This window comes from Thrips palmi, unplaced genomic scaffold (assembly GCF_012932325.1).
Source record: "Thrips palmi isolate BJ-2018 unplaced genomic scaffold, TpBJ-2018v1 HiC_scaffold_15, whole genome shotgun sequence".
Lineage (NCBI taxonomy): Eukaryota > Metazoa > Arthropoda > Insecta > Thysanoptera > Thripidae > Thrips > Thrips palmi.
The window spans coordinates 6,148,205-6,157,528 of record NW_023144624.1 but is presented as its reverse complement, the minus strand read 5'-3'; the positions used below and the strand labels follow the sequence as shown (position 1 = coordinate 6,157,528).

Genomic DNA, 9,324 nt, shown 5'->3' with positions numbered 1-9,324 from the left:
AAGAGAGCGGACGAGTTCTTGGACGAGTCTGCGGGCTGCGAGGCGAGGCCCGGAGGATCCTCCAGGGAGCGCACACAGAATTTCCAGTGGCGCCTGCTGGCGGTGCTGGCGCCCCCGCGACGCTGCGCCACGCTGCGCGACGCCCCCTGCCATTCCCCGCACCAAGAGGAGCGAGATCCTCGCCAAACAAAGATCTCGCGAAATTTCTGTCGTAAAAGTGGAGTGCTTCCGCGGGCGGCGAAGGGGAAGGGGCAGGGGAGGGGGAAGGGGGCTGGGGTGAGTCGACGTCCGCGACACTGGGGGTGGGCGGCGCGGGGGCCGGGCGGGCCGGGTCGACGCTGGCGGACGGGGTGCAGGCCAGGGTGCGGGGGTTCGGGTCAGGGGATATAAATGCTTTCTCACCCGCGCCGCACCACGCTGCCCGACCCGGGCGGACGCTGGCCGCCACTAGTCGCCGCCACAGCGCGGCACGGCGCGGCGGGGACCGGCGGGGACCCCCCCAGGGGGGCCGGGACGGCCCGGGGCCCGGGGGCGTGGCGGGGCCGGGCCGCGCGGCAGTATATCTCCGAGTACTGTACAGTACAGCCAGAAGGCCGCGCCGAGCCCTCCGCCCGCCGCGCCGTGCCGCCGTGCCGCCGTACCCCTTACCCATAATTGGGCCATGGGAGCGACGACCGTCTGAAAATACGCGGCTTGGCCCGGGCCGACGCCGCGCCGGGACGACGGGGACGACGACCGCTGCTGAAACAAGCGAATGCCGTGCAGCATGACGGCGTACGGCGACAACACGCAGCACGCAGCGCCGCCATGGGCCGAGAGGGAGTGCGAGTGAGCCTCGCGGGCGTGGCTGCGGAGGGCATCGCCTAGCCAAGCGCCTGGAGCCCGCGCCTCGGACTGCCCCGACCCGACCGACCCGCAGAAGAAAGAAGTTGCGTCGTAAATCCAGGCACCGGGCGCGGCGCAGGGTGGGGCGGGGCGGCGAGAACGAACCAGCCAAGCAAACGCGAGTCGCGACGGAGCACGGCGTCGTGGGCCCGGGCAGCCAGGCAGCGAGGCAGCCAGGCGGCCCACGGACGGGCCGGAATAGAGGGGAAGGGAAGATGCGAGCTGGCGTCCATGTCCCCGTCCGCGTCCCGCACAAGCTCCAGACGCTCTCGGAATTTAAAGACGCGACAATTTGACGGCCACGCCCCGAGCCCCGAAGGGTGTGTGCTGAACTGTAGCGCCTCGCTGTGTGTGCGTGCATGTGCAAGGGAGTGCATGCGCACCCCGCGGAGCCGCCGCGGAGCGTGACCCGGCACGGCGGTGCGCAAGGTCGAGACCACCGAGACGTGAGACGCTTTGTCCTGGCCGTCGCGGCTCCGCGTCGTCGCCTCCGACCCGCCCATCTTCACGTCGCCGTCGTCGTGGGCTGCGGCTGGACCAGCTTCTTGGTAAAGGTGCAGGATTCGATCAGCCCCGCGGTGCGAGAGCCGGAGCCGAACCCCGCCAAGCCTTATCCAGGATCTCCCTCGGCTGGCCCGCCGCTGCCCGCTGCATCCCATCGCGGAGGCTGCATGGAGGCTGCAGCCCGGCTGGAGCATGTTGAGGCAGGCACAGAACCAGTCACGTCGGCAGGTTCTGGTTTAGTGCTCGCCGTGGCGTGGCGCGGCGCGGCGGGGCGGCCGGGCAGGTGTCGTTGGGATAGGTCACAGAAAAACAACGAGGGTAGAAAACGTGTTCGCGCGAACAAAGAGGCAGTGTGGCTGTACCGCCGGGCCGGCCGGATCGGCTCCACAATGCAAGGCTGGCGGTGCACTGCTAACGAAGGCAACGAAGGGAAGGGGGCAGAAGCCGAGCCGAGCCGAGCCGGGCAAGGGTTCGCCAGCAAGAGCCAGCCCGCAGACACTCGGGGACGGCGATGCAAAACGAAGCGGAGGCAAAAATAAAGCAGGACCATGTTTTATGGGAGTGTGGATGAGGAAGAGTACCCGGTACCACCTGGCCTTGGCGAGTGCACGCTGCGCCGTGCCAGCCTGGTGCCCGCCGCCGCGCCCCGCCACCGCCACGCCCGCCACGCCGCGCTGCACCGCGCTGGTTGCGCTGGTCAGTGCCGACGGCAACGCCGCGCCGCCGCGCACCCGGTGTTGCCATGCGCTCGCCAAATTGAACGTCAAGAGGAATTTGACGGCGCTTTTTTTGCGCTTTCGCAGTCGGACTCGGCAATCTCCCTCCGGCCGTCACCCAAATATCTGATTTCCGCAGTCAGAAATGCGCTGGTGCGGGCGAGCACCTCCTGGAACGTTGGCAGCACTGGAGGACGAGAAACGATCCAGGACCAGGACCCCCTCGGCCGCGGGGAGGAAGCGGAGCGGGAATGGACAATTGCCCCCTTCCACGCGCCGTCCTGGATCTGCGCCAGCGCCAGCCCAGCCCTCTGTGCGGCAGGAGCGATGTCCTGGCCGTCCTGGCCGGGATGGCCCTCCGCCGCCGCGCCATAAGCACCGCCACCATCGCCATGGCTGCAGCGGCGGCGAAGTTCCTAACGGCCTACCGCCCTCCCAGCGCCCTTCGCTGCTGCACTGCTGCACTGCTACTGCCGCGCCGCCGCCGCTGCAGCGCGATGCGCCGTGCAGCGTAGGCCAGTCCTGGTATCGACCGCGCGGCTGCGCGGCTGCGCGTGCAGCGCCGTGGCAGCGTGGCTGCGGCAGGCCTCGGGTCCAGCCCAGCCCAGCCCGGCCGAGGCCAGGCAAGCCAGGCAAGCCAGGCCTACGAGCCCGGAAAACTCGGCGAGAACCCTGGAGAGCAGCCCAGCCCGGCCCCTCCGGAACCGCGACGGTTTGGAGCGGTCCTCCCCCGAAAACGGGCGGCCGAGGCGCCTGCGAGGTAGGCAACCCGAACGCTCCGGAGCGCACAGTTGCCTACGCCGCAGGGGCTCCGGCTGGAGAGCAAGGCGGCAGGCTTTGGGCGAACAGGTTGTGGAGAGCGATGGATCATGGACGGGATTAGGAGATGCTTGCTGTGGATTAGTCGAGACCTGATCAGCCCTTCGGTGCCCTCCGGTGCCCTTCGGTGCCGGTCACCCCGGCGGGCTTTAAGTTAATCCGAAGGGCGGAAGGGCGCCCCGCCCCGGCTGGACGGGGCGAGGCTTCCCTCGGCAGCGTTCGGGCAGAGCGCTGCCACAGCGCCGGCAGAGTGCTGTGTGCTGGGCGGGGTGCGCGCAGAGTCAACACTGTCGGATGTTTTCCCTGGCGGATCAAGTTAGATTTCAATCAAAAATTTAAATGGTTCATGGATGGTTAATGGATTGGCTGGCTTGCGAGCCGTCTGGCCGTTTGCCTGCCTTTGCGGAATTGCTGACCAAACCGCGGCTAGCGGGTCGGGATGTATAAGGAAGAGCCGCGCCGTCTCGGGGGCGTATTCCCAGTGTGCTGCGTGCCGTCACCGAGACCCTCGTCGGCCGGCCCCTCGGTGCGAGTCTCGGTGGCCGGTGGGCTCCAGGGGGCCACCACATCCTGCATCCTCTGGGTTTCAGAGAAGAAAACGCAAGGGGCCGAAGAGAAAAGAGTACCGGGTACAAGCATTTGTTTTTGAATTGGAAATTGGCAAGTCTCCGCTTAGGGCCTGCGAGGGTTTTGGCTTTGGCGCGCGTGCAGGACGCTCACAAAAGCCACTTGGCTAGGTTCAGTTCCCCGGCCGACCCCGCGCCACCTCCCCCGTCCCCTCTCCTCTCCCGGTCCGATCTGATGCCCTGTCCAACACGAGCGAGAGAAAAATAAAAACAACAGCAACAACAGCATGGTTGCTACGTAGTGCTACGCTGTTCTGTGGGAGGCGCGCGGAACGCGATGTTGGCGTGGGGAACCGCGGGCGAGGGGCGCGGGGAGGGACATTTGGAACGAGTTGTAGGAAGGGGGCGGGGTAGGGGGCGGGGGCAACGCCCAGATCTCCCCATTCCACTACCAACCAAAAATCCCCTCCTCTCTTGCCAATTCCCACCAGGGAAATGGAAAGAGGCTCCTAGGGTTCCAGGTTCCTGTTTCCCGGGCCGGCTTGCTGGCCTGGGCTTGCTGGCCTGGGCTTGCTGGCCTGGGCTTGCTGGCCCCGGCTGGCTCGGTCGTGCCCTCGCCCCCCGCCCCCCTAAGTTCTACATAACGCAAGTTCCTTGCCAAGAGAACGCACATCAAATATTAAACCGGCTGAACGCGAGGCCCTGCGACCTTTAATATCGTATAAAAGGCTCTTAAATTATTTCCCATCTCCGACATGAGAGAACAGTTCCAGCAGGTTTTCCTCATAGAAAGAAATGAAACCTTCTTCCTCCTTGTTTTCCGGGCTCATCGTTCCCCTGAAATCATCCTTTTTCTCCGCCCCGCCCCCTTATGCCCCCTTCCCCTCCATCCCCCTCCCCCTTTTTGCGCCGAGCTGCCGCTGTGGGCCGCCTAGGGAAGCCATAAAGGGTTCATTGACCTGCACCAAGGAAAGAGAGGAAGGCGTGAGCGCGCGGGAGGGAGCGAGACGGCCGATCCCGGCGTGGCGCGCGAGCGAGAGAGAGACAGCGGGAGCGAGGCTGTCCCTAGCGCGACCTACGCCAGAGGAGGGTGGCGGCCCGGCGGGGCGGAGCGCGGCGGGGCGGGGCGGGGCGGGGCGGGACTCGTAAGGGTGCGTTGGTCGGTACTGTGACTGCGTGGCGCTGCTGGGCCACCGGGCTGTGCGGGTGAGAGGGTCAACTTGAAGCTAGAACTTTGTACAGATTAGTACCAGGTCACAACGCCGGAACGGACCGAAAAAGTGGCAGAGAACTTCTTTTACTTGAAGCTGGCTCGGAAAGTGGTAGAGCACTCTGGCTCAGGGAGCGCAGGGTTTTACGCTTTGCAGACTGGGTACTGATACTTGCAGGAGGCAATCATTATTTTGGTTCGGTGTGCAGCAGCGCTTCGTTTTCGTCTTTTTTCGAAGCTAAATGAACAGCCTTTGTTTTAGTTCGCCGCCGGCCGAACGAGTAAAACAAGTAAAACTTGCCGCGACAAACCGCGATAAAGCCAACGCGGCTGTTCTAGTGCCCTGCCTGCCTGCCTGCCTGCCTGCGCTCCGGCTGCCAACGGCTCGGCTCGGCTCACGCCGCGGGCCCGGCTAGGCGCGGCACGCGGCGCGGCTCGACTCGAACCACCGCCGTGCCGTGCCGCGCCGTAGCGCGCGACGCGCAACGCGTCTGGTAGTGGGGCAGGTCAGTTCCCTCTCGCCCCGTCACGAACCGCCCCCCACCCCCCGCGGAGCCGCCCCGCGCCCCCGGCCGGCGCTCGCTCGGCCCCGCGCCCGCCCCGCCCCGCCCCGCCTCACCCCGCCCCGCCCCGCCCCGCCCCGCGTCGCTGCGCCTCCAGCCCGCCCTTCCCTTCCCCAACCGGCTCGGCGCTGCCACGGCGTGGCGCTGCTGCCAGCCCTGCCCCGCAGCGCCCCGCCGCGCGCCGCCACGCCACGCCACGCCCTGCCTCGGCGCAGTTCGTGGCGCAGCCCGTCCTGTTCGCGCCGTCCCAGTCCCAGTCCGACCGACGCAGCGACGCCATGGCCACGACGCCGTGCTCACGGCACGCGCGTCCCGCCGCGGACCGCCTCTCAGTGCCACCGCGACGAGGGCCCCCGCGAGGCCTTCTCGGCCTCCTCGCGCGCCGCGGGCCCCGCGAACGGCCGGGCCGGCCGGGCCGGGCCGTCGCAGTGCCGGTGACCGTCCGGACGACGAGGACGACGAAGACGACGAGGATGACGAGGACGCCCAGGACGACGGGGACAACGAAGATGACGAGGATGACGACGAAGACGACGAGGGTGACGAGGACAACCAGGACGCGACACAACAGAACGGAGGGAGCCCGGGCGACTTCCCTGGACAGTGATTTCCCCCAACAGTGACTCATGTTGTGACAAAGGAAGGGACTCCCGGCACTGCGCCCCGAGACGGCAGGGGGCGACTTCCTCCCCGCCGAGGGCGGGCTTGGCTTGACAGACCGCCAACGGCCCCAACCAGACTTTGACGAACCGCGGGCGAAACCCACGGCCTCCCCAGACAAACCAGCAGACGCGCCCCGACGAACGACGGCGACGTGCGGGGAGGGGCGGGGAGGGGGAGGGGAGGGCGGCGCCGCGAGCCGGGCGGTGTGCAGTGTCAAGGAATGCTGGAAGCGCTGGAAGGGTTATTCGCCGCACCAATTCGGGGCCCGAGCGGCGCGGCACGGCGCGGCACGGCGCGGCACGGCGAGGCAGTGGTCGTCGTCCCAAGGGTGAGTATCTTGTTTTTTCCGTCTCAAAGCGACGCGGCGAAAGGGAGAAAGCGAGGGGAGGGGCGAGAGGAAGCGAGAGGGAGTGAGAGGAAGCGCCGCGAAGAAGGGCGGAAGGGCCCACGGCGCCGGGTCGGCCCTACCGGCCCTCTCGGGTGTTTGGCCCCTCCTTCGTCCTTCGTCCTTCAGCCCGGCCGGGTGCCGTTCCAAATGCGACCTAATTGAAAGAGAAACTCGTCCAGGTGGAAATTCTCGTCTCACTCGGAAGCAGCAAAGCGGGCGAGTCGTGGAAAGGAAGGGGGAGGGGGAAGGGGTACTCCCTTTGTTGCATTTTCTCGGAAGCAGTAAATGCGCGCTGCGCTAGGCGACAGTAAACTCGGCACGCGAAACAGAAAGAGAGTACCTCGAATTTCCTTTCCGCGGACTGCTCTTCCAGAGCTCCGACGCCTTGAAAATAAATTGACGGCCTGTGACCGCGCCCCACTCCGCGCCCCGCCCGTACCGCGGTACCGCCGGTAGGCACGGTTAGCTGTTGTTCCACTTGACAACAGGTGGGCTTGCACTGGGCCTGCCTGCCTGGCCTGCCTGCTGGGGGAGGCACAGGTTCGCCCCGCACGCGTTAAATGGGTACCCGGCGGCGCAGCGCGGCGCAGCAGTCGGGTAGTGGGCCGCAATCGAACGCACTCCGGCGCGGTGCACTCGACGGCCTCGTCCGCGACCGCCACTGCGGGAGACGAGACGCCCGGCCGGGCGGTCGGCCAGTCGGGCAGTCTAGAGGGCTACTCCAGCAGCGGCGGCGGCGGCGGGCGGTGCGCGCTGCTCGTCTCTGTGAGCGGTTCCACTCGCGGACATTGCAGTGGAATGCTTTTGCTGGAGACTCCAGTCCGAGCAGTCCGAGGCAATATCACAAGAATTTTCTACTCCAGCGATGTGACCCGCGCGGAATGGCGCAGAGGGGGCAGGGCGGCGGGGAGGGGGGGGGGAGGGACGGCCACGGCACGGACGGGCAGGCACCCAGAGTTATGGCCCGTCGCCGGGGCGCGCCGTGGTCGCCGTGGCGCAATGAGAAAATTATTGTTGTTGGTCGGAAACAAGCGGGAGAAGGGGAGGGGAGGGGCTGCGGGGCACAGCGTCGTTATTCGCGGGCGGGGCCTATCGGCAGTCGCTGCACCATGACAGGGGGGACGTCGGCGTCCTCGCGTGGCACTGGCATTGCAGTTCTCGACGAAGGCTACTGCAGAGGGGAGGAGGGGTAGGCGGACGAGGACGATAAGAAGAGGAAGGAGGAGAAGTAGAAGGAGGAAGAGGAGAGGGCGTAGAGAAACGAGAAACAAGAAGGAGCGTGGCACGCGGCTCGCTGGGCTCGACGCGGCGCGCCTGCCGCCTGCCGCGGCTCGGCCTGCCCGCCAGACACACGCGTGCTCCGGGTTGCCTATCCCGCCGTGGTCGGGCGCTATGCTCAGAGCCACGCTCCGCTCCGGCCTAGCCGGCCGGCGCAGTGCTGGCGCTGCCGGCGTAGTGCTGGTGTGCTGTGTGCCCGGGCCGGCCGGCCGATGGGGCCTTGTCGCTGCTTGGCTGCTTGGCGCCCCCCCCCTCCCCCACCCCTCGGACCCCGGCCCGGCCGCACCTCGCCGCCTCGGCCCACGGCCGCATGCAAGGGCAAGGGTGAGCTTGACGTGGGGCCTGGTCAGGGTCTAGCGAGGCTCAAGGGCCCGCCCTATTCATGCGGCCGACCACGTGGCATGTCTTGAAGGGCGCTTTTGATCCCCGACCCGGGTATTCGACTGCCGGCTCAGTTTCCGTTTCCTCGCTGCAGCGCTGTGAACGCGTGGAACTAGATTCGCAAGTGAAAAGGATCGCCGACTGGCAGACTGTAATAAAATTGTGAATGAGTGCGAGTGAGTGGGACTGTTTGGTCGGAGCGTGCGCGTGCTGCGCGTGTCTGTGATGCGCTGGCCTACTCTGTTATCTGGGACGATGCCCTGTTGCACCGCACCGCACCGCGCCGCACTGCGATGCGCCGCGTTCAGATTCTTGTCGGGTCACTCACACACTCGTCGGCGCGGTAAATACAGTGGTGCAGTGAATTGTCGCGCCGCGCGACTCGGTCACGCCAAACTCTCGGCCCGGCCGGGGCAGTAAAGCACGTGTAAATCTGTGGTGTCCGTACTTCGATCATTGTCTCACTGCTGGCGTGTCAGCTGTCAAAAAAAAAAAAAAAAAAAGAAAGGAGAAAAGTGTTGCAATTGTCTGTTTGCACTGTCCGCTACTTTCTCCAAAATAGCGTCACGTGCAAGAAAATAATTATAAACGTCCAAGCATTTTTTAAAAGATTTTCCACTTGAAGAGAAACAAAGAACGCCGATTCGAATCATCGTCGTTTTGAATCGTCGCAGCGTAACAAACAATGAACTATTTCGTGCGAAGGCCCGCCGTGCTTCGTGCTTCCACGAAATGTATACAGTACTACTCGGCTACCTGTCCCCCTCCCTCGTTAGGGGGTTCCGATGGGGAACTGAGACAGCGTCGCGTCCGCGTGGCTCCCCCTTAAGGCTGGGGGCTTGGGGCTGGGGGGCGAGGGGAAAGGGGGAGAGGGCGCAATGCACCTGCCGGGCAGACGCAAGGGAAACAGGAAAACTGGGCGACTACCGCGCAGAAGGGCGTATCTGTTCCAAGAGCCCGGGGAAGGTACGCCACGCCGCCCTCGTGTACGGCGGCCGAGCGGCGATCGACGAACCATTTCACTGCGTGGCGTGCCGTGGCGTGCCGTGCCGCGTGTCTATACCCGCCGCGCCAATGTCGCTGTGCCGTCTGAAGGCCGTCGCTCCCGCATCGACCTGACTCGGCTCAATAATGGACATTGATGCCGGCCAGTCGGAATGTCGCACGCGACGCGCGCGCGGCGGGGTGTTGTGCGCGGGTAGCGCACGCACGCCAATCCATGCCGCTCGAACCGCTCCGCATTGTCTCCGCGACGCCACGCCGCGCCGTATTTCCGGATTGACAAACGGCGCCGTGGAAACAATCGACGGTGAATCGCCTTTCTATTTGCCGCGGTGGCTCATTATTTCAC

At 65.9% G+C, this 9,324-nt stretch overlaps 1 protein-coding gene across 1 annotated transcript in view; it reads left to right on the top strand.

The window, feature by feature from the left end:
- Positions 1 to 6,216: 6,216 nt before the first annotated feature.
- Positions 6,217 to 9,324, top strand: part of LOC117640948 — a 37,256-nt gene continuing 34,148 nt past the window's right edge. Inside the window, exon 1 of the transcript XR_004587474.1 lies at positions 6,217 to 6,254. The gene's annotated coding sequence lies outside the window, so the exon portion shown is untranslated. The remainder of the gene's footprint in view (positions 6,255 to 9,324) is intronic.